The sequence below is a fragment of the Microcebus murinus genome, chromosome 18, assembly GCF_040939455.1.
Source record: "Microcebus murinus isolate Inina chromosome 18, M.murinus_Inina_mat1.0, whole genome shotgun sequence".
NCBI lineage: Eukaryota > Metazoa > Chordata > Mammalia > Primates > Cheirogaleidae > Microcebus > Microcebus murinus.
Genome location: NC_134121.1, coordinates 19,960,442 through 19,979,407, shown reverse-complemented (window position 1 = coordinate 19,979,407; position 18,966 = coordinate 19,960,442). Strand labels below are relative to the sequence as shown.

The following is an 18,966-nucleotide window of genomic DNA, read 5'->3' as shown; positions in this document are numbered from 1 at the left end:
GAAATGTGTGCACAGAGCCCTCCATGAATACAAATCTATGCAACACACATGCATGTAAAAGTATATGAAAAGATCTAGAAAAAAATACATTCTAAACTTAACTATTATCTCCAGGGAAGGGATAAAAGGGGGCCAGGATTTTGTGTGTGTGTATGTGTGTGTGTGTGTGTTTGTGCATAGTGGGGGTGGGAGGAAGAAGGGTGATCAAAGAGAAATGTAGCCTTCTTTGTGGCATTTAAAAATTTTTAAATAATTTTATTGAGATATAATTTATAGGCAACAAAATTTATTTGTTATAATTGTACAATTCTGTTTTAAATTCTTTTTTGTTGTTGTTTGAGACAGAGTCTTGCTCTGTTGCCCAGGCTGGAGTGCCGTGGCATCAGCCTAGCTCACAGCAACCTCAAACTCCTGGACTCAAGCAATCCTGCTGCCTCAGCCTCCCAAGTAGCTGGGACTACAGGCACATGCCACCACGCCCAGCTAATTTTTTCTATATATTTTTAGTTGTCCAGCTAATCTCTTTCTATTTTTTTAGTGGAGACGGGGTCTTGCACTTGCTCAGGCTGGTCTCGAACTCCTGAGCTGAAACGATCTGCCCACCTCGGTCTCCCAGAGTGCTAGGATTACAGGCGTGAGCCACCGTGGCCTGGTCTGTTTTAAATTCTTAAAAGGAAGAGTAGGGCTGGGCACGGTGGCTCACACCTGTAATCCCAGCACTTTGAGAGGCTGAGGTGAGAGGATCACTTGAGCCCAGGGGTTAGAGACCAGCCTGGGCAATGTAGAAAGACCCTGTCTCTACAAAAAAATTTTTTAAAGTATCTGGGTGTGGTGGGACACACCTGTAACTCTTGCTACTCATGAGGCTGAGGTGGGAGGATGGCTTGGGCCCAGGAGTTCAAGACCACCCTGGGCAATGTAGCGAGACCCTATCTCTACAAAAAGTTTAAAAATTAGCCAGGCTCACACCTGTAATTGCAGCTACTTGGGAAGCTAAGGCAGGAGGATCACTTGAGCCCAGGAGTTTGAGATTGCTGTGAGCTATGATTGTGCCACTGCGCTCCAGCCAGGGCAACAGAATGAGACCCTGTCTCCAAAATAAATAAATGAATGAATGTCTAGTCTAAACCCCTTTCTGAATTGAGAATCTTCTCTTCCCTCTCTCCCTGAGTCATGGGTAGACTGAGACAGAAAGCTCACTGCATGGTGTCCTGAATTTAGGGACAGGTCAGATAGGTGGAAGTTTTTCCACTCTTTTGAGCTGAAATTTGCGCCTCTTGTCACTCTGCCTCTGAGTCTGTCCCTGTGGGATCTTGTCAACTAAGCCTTACTTTTTCCAGGGGACAAGATTTGCATTGGTTCAAGATCTCATTCAATGCCCTCTTCCTCTGGCATCTCCCAAGGTTCCTTATGGAGCTGAATCAGCTGGCACCTTGATCTTGGACTCTGTCCAGCCTTCAGAACTGTCAGAAATAAATGTCTGTTGTTTAGGGCCCCTTGAGCTGACTAATACATGTGATTAAGTCCATCAGTCCTTTCATTTTATATATATATATATATATATATATATATATATTTTTTTTTTTTTTCTCTTTGCTTTTGAGTTTGAAAGGTCTTCCTCACCCCAGGGTCAGATAAATGTTCACCTCTGATTTCTTCTGGTTCTTTTTTGGTTTCAGCCTTTCCATTCAGCTCTCTCCTTTGCCTTCAACTCAAATCCACCTGAAATTTATTTTGTTTCATGATGCAAGGTAAGACCTTGGTTCTGTTTCTTTCCAAATTGTTGACCGGTTCTTTCAGTTTACTTTGTTTTCCCACAAACTATATTTTAAATTGAAATTTAATTTATTTTTTTGAATGTGACATTATCATCAAGTTGTTCAAAATTCGAAAGGTACAAAAAGGTGAGCAAAGTCTCCCTGTTATCCTTTCGCCTCTCAGGTCCGGTAACTGGTGTTACTAGATTTTTGGGTATCATTCCCTCTTCCCTGACTGACTTGAAGCGTTAGCTTTATCATAACATACAAACGTGTCACTTTCCAGGCTTTCTGTTTTTTCATTAGTCTCACTTTTTCTTCCACTACCAACCAGATTTTTTTCTTGTGACTTTATTGTAATATCTAGCAATGCAAATTCTTTTTTTTTTTTTTTTTTTTGAGACAGAGTCTTGCTTTGTTGCCTGGGCCAGAGTGCTGTGGCGTCAGCCTAGCTCACAGCAACCTCAAACTCCTGGGCTCAAGCAATCCTCCTGCCTCAGCCTCCCGAGTAACTGGGACTACAGGCATGTGCCACCATGCCCGGCTAATTTTTTCTATATATTTTTAGTTGGCCAATTAATTTCTTTCTATTTTTAGTAGAGACAGGGTCTCACTCTTGCTCAGACTGGTTTTGAACTCCTGACCTTGAGCGATCCTCCTGCCTCAGCCTCACAAAGTGCTAGGATTACAGGTGTGAGCCACCATGCCCGGCCTGCAAATTCTCTTTCCAAATTTCCTTGGTTATGCTGGCCTATCTATTCATTCTTTTTTTTTTTTTTTTTTTTTTTTTGAGACAGAGTCTCGCTTTGTTGCCCAGACTAGAGTGAGTGCCATGGCGCCAGCCTAGCTCACAGCAACCTCAAACTCCTGGGCTCAAGCAATCCTGCTGCCTCAGCCTCCCGAGTAGCTGGGACTACAGGCATGCGCCACCACGCTCAGCTAATTTTTTCTATATATATTAGTTGGCCAATTAATTTTTTTCTGTTTGTAGTAGAGATGGGGTCTTGCTCTTGCTCAGGCTGGTTTCGAACTCCTGACCTTGAGCAATCCGCCCGCCTCGGCCTCCCAGAGTGCTAAGATTACAGGTGTGAGCCACCTCGCCTGGCCCTCTATTCATTCTTCTATGTGAAACTTACAATGATTGTGTTGGCTTTTATATAAATATTACAGACTCTTGTTTAGAATTACATTAAATTTATAAAATAATAAATATATTGAGTTTTCCTATCCAGAAATATGGTCTGTCCCCTATTTATTCATGTTTTCTTTTCTGTCGTCTCTTCTTTTTCAGCTCCTAGTAAAGTTTCACAGTTTTCTTTATGGAGGTTATATACATTTCTTGTTAATTTTGTTCCAAGGTGTTTTATATTTTTTGTTGTTACTGGGAATAGAATCTTTTTTTATTTTTTTTATTTTTAACTGGACGTTGTTTGTTTTGTTTGTTTGTTTGTTTTTTGAGACTGAGTCTCACTCTGTTGCCCAGGCTAGAGTGCTGTGGCATCAGCCTAGCTCACAGCAACCTCAAACTCCTGGGCTCAAGTGATCCTCCTGCCTCAGCCTCCAGAGTAGCTGGGAGTACAGGCGTGCACCACCACGTCCAGCTAATTTTTTCTATTTATAGTAGAGACCGGTCTCACCCTTGCTCAGGCTGGTCTCAAACTCCTGATCTCAAGCGATCCTCTTATCCTTCCTCCAGGGCCTCCCAGAGTGCTAGGATTACACACATGAGCCACCTCTCCCAGCCTGATTTTTAACTGGATGTTGTTGAGACACAAGAAAATTATTGATTTTTTTTTAAAAAAATTATTATAATGTACATACAAAAGAATTTAAAACATATTTGTACAGTTTAAACAATAATAAAGCAGACTTATGCCCAGTTAACTTAAGAGAGAGAGCACCTCTAACCCTTTAGAAATTGCTTTTATACCTTTCCTTAAAGGGACCTTCCTCCCTCCCCATCCCCAAGGGAAATACTAACCTGAATTTTGTTATCATCATTAACTTACTGTTCTTTACAGCTTTACCACATAGGTTTATATGCTTAAATATAATGTACAGTATTAAAATAGTAGTATCGACGTCACTATAGTTCATTCCTTTTTTACTGCTCTGTGTAAACATACCCAGTTTATTTGTCCTTCCTGCTTGTGGTGGGCATTGGGGGGGTTACTGCTTTTCTCTACTATTACCGACACCCTTTCTATATGTACGCTTCTCTGGGGTGCATACCTAGGGGTGGGATTATCTGGTTGTAGGCGATGTGGATTTTCACCTCCTGTTGGTCTTCAAAGTCTGGAGCCGTGTGTATTCCCTCCAGCTCTGGGTCAGCACACGGCACACACATCCCTACCCACGCTTTGTATCGTCCATGCTGTTAGTGCGTGCCAGTCCGCTGCGTGTGAGCTGGCATCTCATCACGGTTTCATTTGGCATTTCTCTGATTATTGCCCAAGTCCAGCGTGTTCACTGGGCGTTTGGTGTTTCCTCACTTACCCACCTGGACTTTTCTTTACTTATTTTTTTCCTATTAGATTATGACTAGTTCATAGGAGATCTTTGTTAACATAATGGTACTAATCCGATGCCTATTAAGTGTTGGCAAATACTTCTCTCAGTTTGTGGCTTGCTTTTTACTGTCTTAATAGCATCTTTTTTTGAGACAAAGTCTGGCTCTGTTGCCTGGGCTAGAATGCCGTGGCATCAGCCTAGCTCACAGCAATCTCAAACTCCTGAGCTCAAGCAATCCTTCTGCCTCAGCCTCCCAACTAGCTGGGACTACAGGCATGTCCCACCATGCCTGGCTAATTTTTTCTATATATATTTTTAGTTGTCCAGATAATTTCTTTCTATTTTTAATAGAGACGCAGTCTCGCTCTTGCTCAGGCTGGTCTCAAACTCCTGACCTTGAGCGATCCTCCCGCCTTGGCCTCCCAGAGTGCTAGGATTACAGTAGTAGCATCTTTTGATGAACAAAACAGTCAAATACTTTAGTAAGCCTACCATGAACTAAAGTTCAATGTTTGTTTATGGTTCTTTTCCTTTATGGTAAAATATACACCCAATGACATACATAGACCTTACATGTTCCATCTGATGAGCTCAGGTACATGCACAGACCAGTGTAACCTGGACTCCTATAAAAATAACATGACCTTCATCTTAGAACATTCTCTCATGCCCCACGCCCTCAGAATCAACCATTATTCTGATTTTTCCCACCATAGCTTAATTTTGCCTGTACTCCAAAGTCATTATGTGGACTCCTACAATATGTGCTCTTTTGTGAAAGACTTTTTTTCACTCTCACTTGGCACAACATTTTTGAGATTTATCCTCGTTGCTGTTATATCAGTAATTGCTTTCTTTTTAGTGGTCAGTGGTATTCCTTTTTATAAATATGTATAATTTACTCATCCATTCACCCATTGATGGACCCCAGGCTGTTTTTAGTTTTGGGCTGTTATAAATGGACTGGCCATCAGTATCCTTGTTGATACATGTTTTCATTCCTCTCATATGCATAGTTTCTCTTGCATGTTTTACTTCTAAGAATGGAATTGCTGGGTCATAGGCTAGGTGTAATTTTTTTTTTTAAATTAAAGTATAATATCCATGCAGAAAACGGCACCAATCAGAAGTATATTGTTTGTTTAATTTTTACAAAGTGAACACAGTCATGTAGCTATCCCCCAGGGCAAGGAGTGGGACCTTTGCCAAGCTGGGCCGCTTCAGGGGCTACCCATGCTGAGGTCGGAAACTCAGCAGAGGGAAGCCAGGAGGGAAAGGGTTTTGGAGCCACTGATTCTGGTAGTGGAAGCTGATGAGACTTTGAGGCTCAGACTCTTGCAGCCACCAGGGTTCCTGTTTTCTTTCACATTGGGCTCTTCAACCTTGTTTGTTTTTTTTTTGTTTTGAGACAGAGTCTCACTCTGTTGCCTGGGCTAGAGTGCCATGGCATCAGCATAGCTCACAGCAACCTCAAATTCCTGGGCTCAAGCGATCCTTCTGCCTCAGCCTCCCGAGTAGCTGGGACTACAGGCATGCACCACCATTATGGGCTAGAGTGTCATGGTGTCACCCTAGCTCACAGCAACCTCAAACTCCTGAGCTCAAGCAATCCTCCTGCCTCAGCCTCCCGAGTAGCTGGGACTATAGGCATGCGCCTCCATGCCCAGCTAATTTTTTCTATATATTTTTAGTTGTCCAGCTAATTTCTTTCTATTTTTAGTAGAGACAGGGTCTAGCCCTTGCTCAGGCTGGTCTTGAATTCCTGAGCTCAAACAATCCTCCCACCTCGGCCTCCCAGAGTGCTAGGATTACAGGCATGAGCCCATGCCCAACCTACATTGGGCTCTTCTACCTTCTGGCTCTGTCTGAGCTACAGTATATTCCTCCAGTAAATTCCTTTCTGCTTTCTTAGTCATCCAGACTTGATTTCTGTTGCTTACAACCAAAGAACCCCAATGCATACAGTGCAACCAACCAACTACTGGAAGCAAACATTGAGTGGAGTGTGCCCCTTGCTTTGCTCAAACTCAGGGTCCTTTGAGCAGTCCCCGAGTTTTTACGTGACCCCATTTGGACAGTTCGATCCCTGGACTGACGAGGTGAACTCTCCAACAGGCAGTCACTTTAGATCTGACTTTAAAGTTTATAACAAACTACTTCAAACTTTTGGAATTGTTGAGGTTTTGGGTTTTTTTTTTTTTCTCTTTTGTCCCTATCTTTAAATTTAGTTCTCAGTTTTGAAACGATTTTCTCTCAGTCCCCAGTGGAAAGTGAATGGAGAACACCGGCTTAATTTAGAAGGTGAAATGTAGGAGTGTATGTTATTTTCTGGACTGAATTTTGGGAAGCCGGGTTCATTCCTCTCGCTCCTTGATGGAGAGCTCGAGGGGTCAGGAGGGGGGCGTGTGGGGCGCAGCAGTCAGAGAACGAGAGTCCGATCCAGAATTCTCTTCGTGCACGCCATTCCTCAGGGACCGTTTGCCTAAGAAGGCGCAACATCTAAATTGTTCTGCTGTAAGTGGGGCCTCATTTAAAAAGTAAAAAAGGAAATGAATTCTCCTCTGGTTTCTTTTTTTAATGTCACCAGATCACACACACTAGTGATAGGATACGACCCAATTTCAGCTGGTCTCTGCATTGTCACAGTGCATGCCCTTGTTAATGTCAGGGCCTGGGAAAGTATTTGATCAAGGGGAAGGTGCCGGGAGTGAAGGTCGCCAAGGAAAGGTCAGAGATGAATGTGAAATGATTTCTAACCCCGAATGGTCCAAATCCGTCCAGGCCGGGTCTCCTCGGAGCGGTCACCAAGTTGCCTGTGTTTTCCCGTGTCCGTCCCTCCCCGAGCCATCTCCACGGGCCTATTCTGAGAACTGATTCCTGCAGTGACCTTTCTCTACCTGCCCTCTCTGATCCTGCGGGGGCTTTCTTCATTTGCCACTTCTAAAGGTCCGGGGTGACCCGCACCTAGACGGGAAGACGTTTCTCACGCCCTCTGGGCTTGCTAAGACCTTACACTTTTGACTTGAGTGAAACAGAAGACATGGTTCTTTACTGTGAAATCCTTCAGTTCATTTAACCTGCTATCACAAAATACCATAATCTGGGGGGACTTATACACAACAGACATTTATTTCTCACGGTTCTGAAGGCTGGGAAGTTCAAGAGCAAAGTGTGGGCAGGTTCTGTGTCTGGTGAGGACCCATTTCCTGTTCGTAGATGCGCCTTTTCACTGTGTCCTCACATGGTAGAAGGGGCAAACAGGCTCTCTCAAAAGCCTCTTTTATAAGAGCACTAATCTCATTTTTATTTTTGAGACAGAGTCTCACTCTGTCCCCCCGGGCTAGAGTGCTGTGGCGTCAGCCTAGCTCACAGCAACCTCAAACTCCTGGGCTCAAGTGATCCTCCTGCCTCAGCCTCCCCAGTAGCTGGGACTACAGGCATGTGCCACCACACCCAGCTAATTTTTACTATTTTTAGTAGAGGTGGGGTCTCACTCTTGCTCAGGCTGGTCTTGAACTCCTGAGCTCAAACCATCCTCCTGCCTCGGCCTCCCAGAGTGCTAGGATTACAGGCGTGAGCCACTGTGCCCGGCCACTAATCCTGATTTTGATGGCTCTGCTCTCATGAGCTGATCATTTCCCAAAGGCCCCATCTCCTAATATCACCAGGGGGTTAAGATTTCAACATATGAATTTGGGGGGCACGTAAACATTCAGTCCACAGCAGCCTCCCTCTCTCAAGGGTACTGCTGACTAGGTGTCTTTGGGTGTCTTTCTTGGTTACAGCCGCAGGTGGCTGTGGATATGGTGTGTCTGCTGGAGTCATTTTTGCAGCTCAAGTGTCCTATGAGGACACTACATGGAAGGGAGCTTTGATTTGTGTGCTTACGGCGACTTTCTAACAAATGGACACGTGATGTCTTATTTTATTTAACATTATCAGTTTATTAGGGTAGTTTTTAACCAGGTGGGCGAGAAGTACCTCTGGGAAGGGCACCTCTTCTGACTTTACACCAAATGGCCTTATGGGCTGGGCTGGCCTCAGGCTTCCTATGAACGGAGTCACCCTTGATGGGGTTATTGGGAACTAATTTAGCAAAGGGGGAAACTTGGGAGCAAAAAGGCCTTAAATGGAATTGAAATTGCCTTTACGGAACTGAAGTTTTGCATCAGGGTCACGCCATCAAGGCCAGGGTAGAAAAGGCAGGCCAGGGGGACAGCCAGGACTCCACTGTGGCCCGACCTTGCTTTGCATGGCCCTGTTTCCGGAGCAGCAGCCCAGTTAGGACGTAAAGGTTTGCACTGTGTGTGGTCATTGCTTCGGAGGGGGTTCACCGTATGATCTTCTCAGTGATGGGCTCTGCTCGCAGACACAGGACGTGGACTCTGAGAGCATTTGTGCTGGGCTCTGGGACAGGTCTGGGGGTAGACAGCAAGTTGAGGCAGGTTGGGAGGAGCTGGAGGTGGAGGCTCCAAGGGTGGGGCTGGGGTATCAAGAGGAATGTGCTGGGAGTGCAGGTGTGATGGGGGAGGAAGGTCAGGTACATCTCCCAAGGTTGGCAGGGGGGATTCCAGGCAAGCTGCTTACAAGGGGCTCAGGGGGAGGTAATAGCATCCTTATAGGCAAGGCCAGGGACGGGCAGTCTCAGGACGGGGGATCTTTAGAAGTGTGGGGAGGAAAGTAGGGAAGAGGGTTGGCCTGCAGCCCACCCAGAGCCAGAGGCCTGGTGGGGGTGTGGGTGGGTCCAGCGTGAGTAGAGCAGAAGCTGGATTGTGTAGAGGTGAAGGGCTCAGGCTCTGGGTTCAGACTTGCTGGGTTTTCATCCTGGCTCCACTGTTTCTCATCTGTAAAATGGGAGTGATAATAATGTCTATGGCCTTGTTGTGAGGCTTAAATAAAAAGTCATATGCAAATCAGAACAGCCCTTGGCCCATGGATGTGGTTGTTATTATCGTTAGTATTGAGGGCTCCCCAGTTTGGCCTGAGAGTGTCCTTTTGGACTCAGAGCTGCCCACGAAGGGGGTTTACACCTGGCTTAGAGGGCTGCTGCTTTCTTTGATTTCATATTTTGCTCCCCAGCCCCCATATTTGCTTTGTTTCTGTGGCTGCTAGAAAGCTCAGAGTCAGATGTGCTGCGCCGTTTAATTATCAGATTTCTGTGGCATCTCCTCTTTTTGCTCTCTGCATGGCCTCTGCTCTCTTTGATCCTTAAGTTGTTTATTTTTTATTGTATTTAGCTCCTAAGTTGCCTCAAGCCCTCCTTGAAACAGGCAGTTATAAATTTTGAATGAATGAATAAAACCGTAGACCACATATTGACTCAGTTACAACGTAGGGGGGCATGCTCTGCCTGCCCACGTCCCTGTCCCCATCCTGTCACCTGAGTCTGGGGCATCGGTCGAGAGGCAGTAGGAAGGGTCAGCTCCCAGGACAGGTGAGGGTGCACCCCCTCCCCAGCCCATAGCAGAGGAAGCGGTGTAGGTTTTCTGGCTGCGAAGATGAACTCTCAGGCCCAGTGGTGGCTTTGGTAAGGGGGAGGGTGGAGAAGAACAAAGCCTAACTGTGATCAAGCACCTACCGTGTGCCTGGCATGGTGTTAGGTGCTTAGTACACTCTGGGCCAGTCTAGGAGGCGGCCCCTGGAGACGAACTGTGGGGCTGTAGGATTCTGGGGAGTTTATTCTGTCAGTCTGGAGGAGGGCAATCAATCTGGACCCAGTCGTGGGCCATATGAAGGACCACCCGTAAGACCTGCCCCAGGACTCCCTCCCAGTCTTCAAACTCGCCAGGGCATATGTCTCAGTCATCTGTCGCCACAATATTGTGGTGTAACAAACCAGCCCAAAACCCACTGCACATGGCAGTATGTATTTATTGTCTCTCACATATCTGTGGGCTGGGTGAGGTTTGTCTGATCTGGGCTGCTCTCAGTGGGACTCGGTTGGCTTCAAGCTGTGAGTTGGGGTTAGCTCTGTCCTGTGTGTCTCCCATCCCGCTTGGACCAATGACCATGGTATGTTTATCTCACGGTGACAGGCAGGAGCGCAAGGGAACTAGCACATTTCAGACCTTTTCTCACGTCATATTCACGAACGTCCCACTGGCCAAAGCAAGGCCCATGGCCAAAACTCAAGTCCAGGGTCAGGGAAGTACACTGCCTATTAGCAGGCCAGGGCAGGTTGTGGCTATTTAATACTATGACTAGCTATTAAATACTATGACTAGCTATAATACTATTTTTTCTATATATTTTTAGTTGGCCAATTAATTTCTTTCTATTTTTAGTAGAGATGGGGTCTAACTCTTGCTCAGGCTGCTTTCGAACTCCTGACCTTGAGCGATATGCCCACCTTGGCCTCCCAGAGTGCTAGGATTATAGGCGTGAGCCACCGCGCCCGGCCTTCTGGCATTCTGTCGTTAATTATTTAATTACGATTATGATAATCGCTACAGAGTATTGCAGAACACTGGAGTGCAGCTACCATAGAGTTCCACCTGGTTCAGGGAGGAGGAGATGGTTGAGTGCAGAATCGAAGGGTGAGAGTTAGTAAGGCAGGGACCCTCAGGAAGATCAGTAGCACAGCTGACTTCTGGTCTGACGCCATGCAAGGTAGAAGGTAGTGGGATGACATACTCAAAATGCTGAAAAACTTTCAACCACGAATCCTGTATTTGGAAAAACTTATCTTTCAAAAATGAAGGAGCAATCAAGACATCCTAGGTAAATAAAAACGGAAAGAATTTGTCACTAGCAGGCATGCCCTATAAGACATACTAAAAGGGAGTCCTTCAGGCCAAAATGAAAGGTCACTAGACAGTGACTGAAGTCTACATGACTCAGTAGCACATTTAAAGGTATAAATGTATTTTATTTCTAACTCTTTTCTTCTCCTATCTGATTAAAAAGATGACTGTATAAAGCAATAATTATAAAACATTGTTGACAGGCTTATAATGTGCAAAGATATAATTGGTATAACAATAATAGCCTAAAGGAAGGGAGAGGGAATGGAGCTATATTAGAGCAAAGTTCTTGTGTATTATTGAAATTAAGTCAGCATTAATCCAAGCTAGGTTGTTTTACATTAAAATGTTAATTGCAATCCCCAAGGCAACCATTGAGAAGATAACTTTTAAAAATGTAATAAAAGAGAAGTAAAAGGTATGCTAGAAAATCTATAACCCAAAAGAAGGCAGAAACAAAAAAAGACATAAGGCATATAGAAAACAAACAGCAAAATGGCATAAATCCTATCTTATCAGTAATTATGTTAAATGCAAATGGACTAAATCCTCCAATAAAAAGAGATTGGGGCCGGGCGCGGTGGCTCACGCTTGTAATCCTAGCACTCTGGGAGGCCGAGGTGGGCGGATTGCTCAAGGTCATGAGTTCAAAACCAGCCTGAGCGAGACCCCGTCTCTACTATAAAAAATAGAAAGAAATTAATTGGCCAACTAATATATATATATAAAAAAAAAAAATTAGCCGGGCATGGTGGCGCATGCCTGTAGTCCCAGCAACTCGGGAGGCTGAGGCAGTAGGATTGCTTAAGCCCAGGAGTTTGAGGTTGCTGTGAGCTAGGCTGACGCCATGGCACTCACTCTAACCTAGGCAAGAAAGCGAGACTCTGTCTCAAAAAAAAAAAAAAGAGATTGGCAGAATGGATTAAAAAAAAACACATGATCCAACTATGTGCTGTCTATAAGAGACACCCTTTAGCTTCAGTGACACAAATAAGTAGAAAGTAAAATGATGGAAAAAGATGTACCCTGCAAGCAGTAATTAACAGAGAGATTAAGTGGCTGTATAAACATCAGACAAAATAGACTTTAAGACAAAAATTATTACTAGAGACAAGGACAGTTGGTTATGTTAAAAGGGTCAATGTAGTAGGAAATTGTAACAATTATAAGCATACATGCACCTAACAGCAGACCCCCAGAATACATGGAGCATAACCAACAGAAATGAAGGAAGTAATAGATAACCCAATAATAATAGTTGGAGACTTCAAGGTCCCACTTTCAGTAATGGATAGAACAAGTAGTTGGAGGATCAACAAAGAAGCAGAAGACTTGAATAGCACTATAAACCAGCTAGATCTAACAGACACTCCACCCAGCAACAGCAGAATGCACGTTCTTCACAAGTATATGTCAGTGTTCTCCCATGAGAAACCAGATATTAGGCCATGAAGTAAGTCTAAATAAGTTTAAAAGGACCGAAATCATATAAGGTAAGTTCTCTGACTATAGTGGAACGAAGTTAGAAATCAGTAACTAAAGGAAATTTGGGAAATTCACAAATGGACGGAAAGTAAGCACAATCCTAAATAACCAAAGAAGAAATCAGAAGAGAATTTAGAAAATACCTTGAGATGAATGAAAATAAAAATATAACCCACCAAGGCTTATAAAATGTATAACTGTAAATACCTATATTAAAAAAGAAGACATCAAATCAGCAATCTTCCACCTTAAGAAACTAGAAAAAGAACAGCAAACTGAACCAAAGGGAAAAAATAATAAAGATTAGAGCAAGAAAGAAAAAAAAAAAAGTGAATAAAAAAGGCCACATATCGAATGATCCCATTTATATGAAATGTCCAGAAAAATGCAGATCCGTAAGACAGAAGGCAGATTCGTGGTTTCCAGGGGCTGCAGAGAAAGGAGGAATGGAGTGACTGCTAATGGCCTTCCCTTTGGAGTGATGAGAATGTTCTGGAAAGAGATAGTGTTGATGGTTGCACAACTCTGTGAATATACTAAAAACCACCCAGTTGTAAACTTTAAAAGGATGAATTTTATGGTTTGTGAAATATATCTCAATAATGGTGCTGGCAACAAAAACATTTAACAAGAGTTAATTTGGCAAAAGAGGTGGTGGGGAGAGGGATAGGGGAAGTGAAGAGTCAGGTGCCTGCTGGCCCCGGGGAAAGGAGTGTGGGGCGTTGAGGGAAATACGGGGCCCAGGGTTGACCGGGGTAAAGATTTTGGTTTTATAATAAGAGCAGTAGGAAGCCCCTGGGGGGATTTCAAGCCAGTAGTTCTGTGACGGGGCTGGCATTTTAAAGAGCTCACTGTGACTCTGGTGAGAACAGGTTAGAGAGGACCAGGAGTGGACTTGGGGAGGTGTCTGCAGTAGCTGTCGTGGGAGGAACTTGCATTTCAGGAAGGTTTATTGCTCCAGGTCGCTGCTGGATGGAGACCTGGGTCCCTCAGGCACCAACATCTCTTCACTCCCTCAGCCACTGATTTGACTATCCCCAGGTATTCATAATAGCCCAGGTGACCTGAGGGGTCCTTGTGGAGTGGGAGGATAGTAGGGAAGTGGATGTCACATTAATCAGGCTAGTTGGGACTTGTGGCTAACGAGGGCTGCTTGCAAACAGTGATTGAACAGGAAGGGGACTTTATTGCCACCGCCCTGGAGTATGATGGCATTGAAGACGGGAACGCCCAGGCCGCAGGTGTGCTGAGCTGAGCGCTTGGGCTAGAGTGTGGCCCTTGCGCCTGCTTTGGTCTCTATCCACTGCCCTCCTCTTTGTCTCCCCGCAGACCACCTTTCTGTTAACTGGGCATTTCCACGTGGGGAAGATGGCCCTTCCATCGGCTTCTAAATTTGCATCTTACTGTTGCAGATGGCAGTCGGGACTGAGTCTCTTACCCCATTTCCCAGATGCGTAAGGGAGGGACCTTGAAGTGCTCTTCTGGCCTGGTTGCACCCCTGAAAGAGTCAGCTGGGCCCCGGGGGGCTGGCCACAGTGTAAAGGCAGGGCTTATGGAGCCCTCCCTGAGGGAGGCTGGGCAGCTGCAGGAACCAGGGAAAAGGGACGGCAGTCGAGATGGCAGGTCACCTATCCCCAAAGTCCCGCCCCATTCCCTTTGGATAACTTCTGCCTTGGATCAGTCTGCCTCTAGGGTTAAACTGCACCAGACCTTATTTTGTCACTGGAACCGGTTTGCAGACTTAGCCCTTTGACTGTCTATCGCCCCTCCCCTCTCCTTTTTGCCTTCACTTTCAGCCCTCGACTGGCAGGGAACATTCCAGAAATTAGAATTAGTCTTACTGTTCTGTCAGTTCCCGCAGAAAAGAAAGGTCTGGTCTATGCCCTCCTGAAAAGCTTGTTGACGAGGACCCCAGTTATTGTCATTGTCTCCTTTTCACCTGCTGCTTGAATGTCAGTGGCGCTGATTCAGGTGCCTGGAAGCCCGGGTGACTGTGGAATTAGTGGGCCGGGGTGGGGGCGGGAGGGGACGGGAAATGTCTGTGAAGTCTGGTGGGGGGCCACATGCAGGGGCAGCTGTCCTCGTGGCCGCCCCACTGTTTCCAGCCTTGGCCCATCCTCTTTCAACTGGCCCACGGGTGACGCATGCGGTGCCAGCCTTTCTGCGGGGGACAGTGTAGTCAGGAGACTGCAGGGAGGTGGGGTCCTTTTGCTTTGTGCTGGGGCAGCTGTCTCCAGTCCTCAGGAGGGAATTGATCTCGGCTGGGGCGTTCTCCCCTGCTGGGAGAAGCAAGGGATTGAAGTCCTTCAGTCAGACACTGCTCCCAGACATCAGAGGGGGACAAGGACAGTCTGAATGCAGATGTGGGTTCTGACGGCTCCTTTCTCTTTGAATTCCTGTAGCATTTATAAGGAGGCCATGCAGCTCGGTGTCTTATTATTTATGGCCATGTGCTAGCTGCCTAGAATGATGTCTCCAATACTAATGACACCGGTGGCGCGCACAGAGATGGTGCTGACTAGCGCAGTCAGGGACCTGCCCGCGTAATTTCTGTTTCCTCCCGGTGGAGGAAGCGGGGCAGATTGGATTATAGGCATTTCATAGTCGATGAAGCCTCAGGTTGGCTGGGGGAGGGCGTGGGGGGGGGTGTCTGTGTGCAATTTTTTCCCCTTCACGGTCACATAGCTGGAAAAGCTGGGACTGAAAGCCTGACTTCTGATGTCTGGTTCCACACTCTGTTCATGACAGAGAGCAACTGCACGCTGAATTCTTTCAGGCAAAGACTGTGTCTTATTCCTCCTCGTTCTTCCTGTCTGTCATCTATCCGTCTCTCCGTTTATTCCTTGTTCCATAAAGGAATTGAGGATACCTATAAGAATATATGTCTTTCCATATATCTTTTATATAAGAAATTTAATAAAAATATAGTAAATTTATAATAAAAAGATAAAGTAGGTGTTATATATCAGAACTATATGTATATATTATATATGTATATGCGCATGTGTGTATGTGTGTGTACATGTAATTAAACAGAAGCTCATAAAAATAAGACCAGGAAAAATATAGATTAACTAGAAGGTGGAAACCAGGGGTAGAGTTGGACTCCATATTCAGGCCCTGGAGCTATACACAGTTTACTATATTTGAAGCACACATTTAGCTCTGAGCTCATGAGCAGTCAAGGCAGGGGAAAAAATATTAGTGAAATGGTTCATGTGGCCCATAAGGAAAAGGATCCCAGATGCTGAATGCTCTCCCGGCAATTAGATCTGAAGGAAATTTCTTGCCTGGGTGGTGACTTGTGGGACCCTGAGTGACAAGGAAAATGCATGGCACAGGTGCCACTGCTCTCCTCTCCTGCTCTAGTGGCAGACATCACTAATCAATCACAGCGCTTTCCCACTAAGCCCGGAGGCAGCATGATAGGCCTTCTAAGCGTGGCGTTCCAGGCAGCCGTTACCAGGGGTTTGGAGTCTGCCTAGGAGACAAAACCCGCTTGTTCTTGCGGCGGGGGGTGGGCAGAGATGCATGATGGCAGTATCAGGGAGGTCATGAGGGGATCCTGAGTGGAGAGCCACCTTAAGTCCTGGCAAGCCCCTCTGCAAGGATGACACAGGCGGACACATCCTGTCGTCTGTTGGAGGTGTGTTGGCTGTAGAACTCCTCAGAGACGCCTTCCTTGACTCTTCCATCTGTATAGATGTTCCTATATTATATCACCCCAAACCTTTCTCTCTTTTTTTTTAGAGACAGGGTCTTGCTCTGTCACCCAGGCTGGAGTGCAGTGGCATGATCATAGCTCACTGCAGCCTCGAATTCCTGGGCTCAAGCAATCCTCCTGCCTCAGCCTCCTGTGTAGCTGGGACTACAGATGCACGCCACCACGCCAGACTCTTTCTGTCATAGCCTTTATCACAGCTTGTCTTGACACATTTATTTATGTTCGTTCAGTGTTTCTTTTTCCAAAATGGCAACAATGTCTTGTCCATTGTTGTATCTTCAGTCCTGTCATGGGGCCTGGCGCATAGTAGGTGCTCAGTTAACATTTTTGGAATGACTGAGTGAAAGAATAAAAGATGAAGCAGATGTAGACTTTGCCCAGTAGAAGGTAAAGACATAAACAAACACGACATAAGGCAGCAAATGCTCAGTGCTGAAGGAAAGCGACTTTGGGGAGGGACAGGCTCTTTCCAGAAGGAAGAGGTGATCTAGGAAGGCTTCCTGGTGTAGGACCATTTGCTGCGTCCTCCAGGATGGGGTGGAAGGGAGGGGCATCTGGGGCTCTGGGGGTCGCAGGAGCAAAGGCAGAGTGGGCCTAGGGGGGAGAAGAGCTTGTTCATTTGCAGTGCTCTGAGGGCAGTGGCCGGGAGGAGCAGCTAGGCCAGGAAAGGCAGGGCCCAGCCAGCTGCCCAGAGGCCCATTGTGAGCTAGAGGGAGAGACAGAGTTGAGTAGAGCAGGGAGGGGGCGAGAGGGGCTTCAGGCCTGCAGGGGCAGCATAGAGAAGAGCTGGCGGAACCAGCTAGGTCTAGAGAGAATGCTTAGCCTTTGCTCCCCGACTTGGTTTATATCCTGCCTGTCCCGTGCCTGTCGGCCCTTGGGGACCACCCTCCAGCGAGGCTTTGCACAGCCAGTTCACGGCGCACCGTTGTCGCATGTTTCTGTTAAAATAAAATATGTGTTTATCACATCTGTAACATTTTATCTTGAGTGTAGCTTGTTTTCATGCTTTTATTTTGCAGTTATAGATTTATTTCCCTCATTTCCTTCCTCTTGAGCTTTATAAGGTGTTTTCTGCCACTTAGCTAGGGACTTTTTATTTCCTATTTAATTACCAAATTACTCTATTTCATGTATGTGCCGTTCGGTTTATCTCTTTTCGCCTCCTCCTTGCAAATCTTAACGTGTGGATTTATTCAGCAGTTTGGTCCCTGCTTTTGCATTCGGACCCATGTGGCGAGCTGTGACCAGAGAGTGAGGCGATGTCACAGGGACGGGGCCTTGTTGCTCTGGGCTTTGTTGCTCGAGGCTCCTGGATCACAGGCTGATGCGGGATTGACGGATGCTAACAGGTGCACACCCTCCGCTGGGGTGAGAGCCGAAGGTTCTCGAGTCAGCACGAGACGCTTCCTTCCACGTTCTTTCTGGTTGCACTAACTCATCCAGGAGACCCGCAAACACGAGGGGATCAGAGCCGGACGACGGAGCCTGAATGTGGGACCTGGGAGACCGGCCAGGGTCTGGGAGGACCTGGGAACAAGTATGTGAACACCTTGGGGGCAGGTCCCACGTGGTGACGGACAGCATAGGCTGTCACACCGAACGGAGGCCACGGAAGATGCCTGCAGCAGAGGGCTGCCTTTGGGCCATGCGGCTACTGCAAAGGAACCGACGTCGGCCTAGGAATAAACACTGGGGGCTTTGAAGGAAGTCTCTGGGCCAGACTGGGGCTGGCACAGGCCTCCAAAGGGGCGGCCAGGAACAGGGGCAGAAGGCGCACTGCCAGGGCTTAGGCTGTGTCTGTTAAGACATCAGGCCCACCGGATTTAGCATGTGTGGTGCATTCTCTCTTTCCCAGTCCTGGGTAGGTGGTTTACTCGGGGCTCTTGATAGCAGATGACAAGGACACAATTCAAACTCGATTAAGCAGATAGGGGAATCTGTGGGCCTGACAATTTGGGGGTCAGAACAGTGGTTCAGGCGCGGCTGGGTTTAGCCATTGACCATACCGTTGGGATTATTGACTCTCTCTCTGAGCTGCATCCGCAAACCGGGTGTTTCTAAGTGGAGCAGGCCGGCCACTGGCTGTCACAAGCCAATATTGCTCGCACAGCTTGTTGTCACAGATGATGGGTATATTTCCCAGTAACTGTGGCAAGAGCCCAGGGAGGACTGTGTATGTCTGGGTCTGGGTCCCATGCCCTGCCCTGAGCCAGTCACTCAGGGGCTGGGGATATTCTAATTGGTCAGCCCTGGTCACATTCACCCATGAGGAAGAGGAAGAAGGGGCTGGTTTCTCTTGTCCCAAGGACTGGGCGTGGTTATTTTGGCCAGAAGGAAGAATCCTTCCCAAAGAAAGGAATGCTGGGTAGACAAGATGTATGCCCAAGACATAAGGCCAGCAGGGGCTGCTGGCCTTTGCTTTGCTAAAGGCAGTGGGATTTCCACCCCCGTCTGTGAGTGCATAGCTGTCTGGACTCCGGAGGCAGAGTGGTAGTGTCCCCACAGTTCTTAGTTGTGCATGGTGTAAGCACTCAGGCCTCTTTACACCTTCGCGTCTGGGCCATCCTAGAGCTGGCTTTTCCATGCAGCAAGCTCTGATGTCTACATCGGGGCCCCGTCCCTGCTGGGGTTCACGTCCCTCTTTCTGGTTGCTTGACTTGGCTCAAGGCTCGGCTCCATTTGGTGTCACGTGCAGTTTCTGAACTTGGTCTGTCCGGCCTGTAGTCCTGCCAGGAAGAGGGCAAAG

General features: G+C 46.6%; 1 protein-coding gene across 1 annotated transcript in view; it reads left to right on the top strand.

The window, feature by feature from the left end:
* Nucleotides 1-18,966, top strand: part of RPH3AL (rabphilin 3A like (without C2 domains)) — a 143,444-nt gene that overhangs the window by 6,929 nt on the left and 117,549 nt on the right. The window lies entirely within an intron of this gene.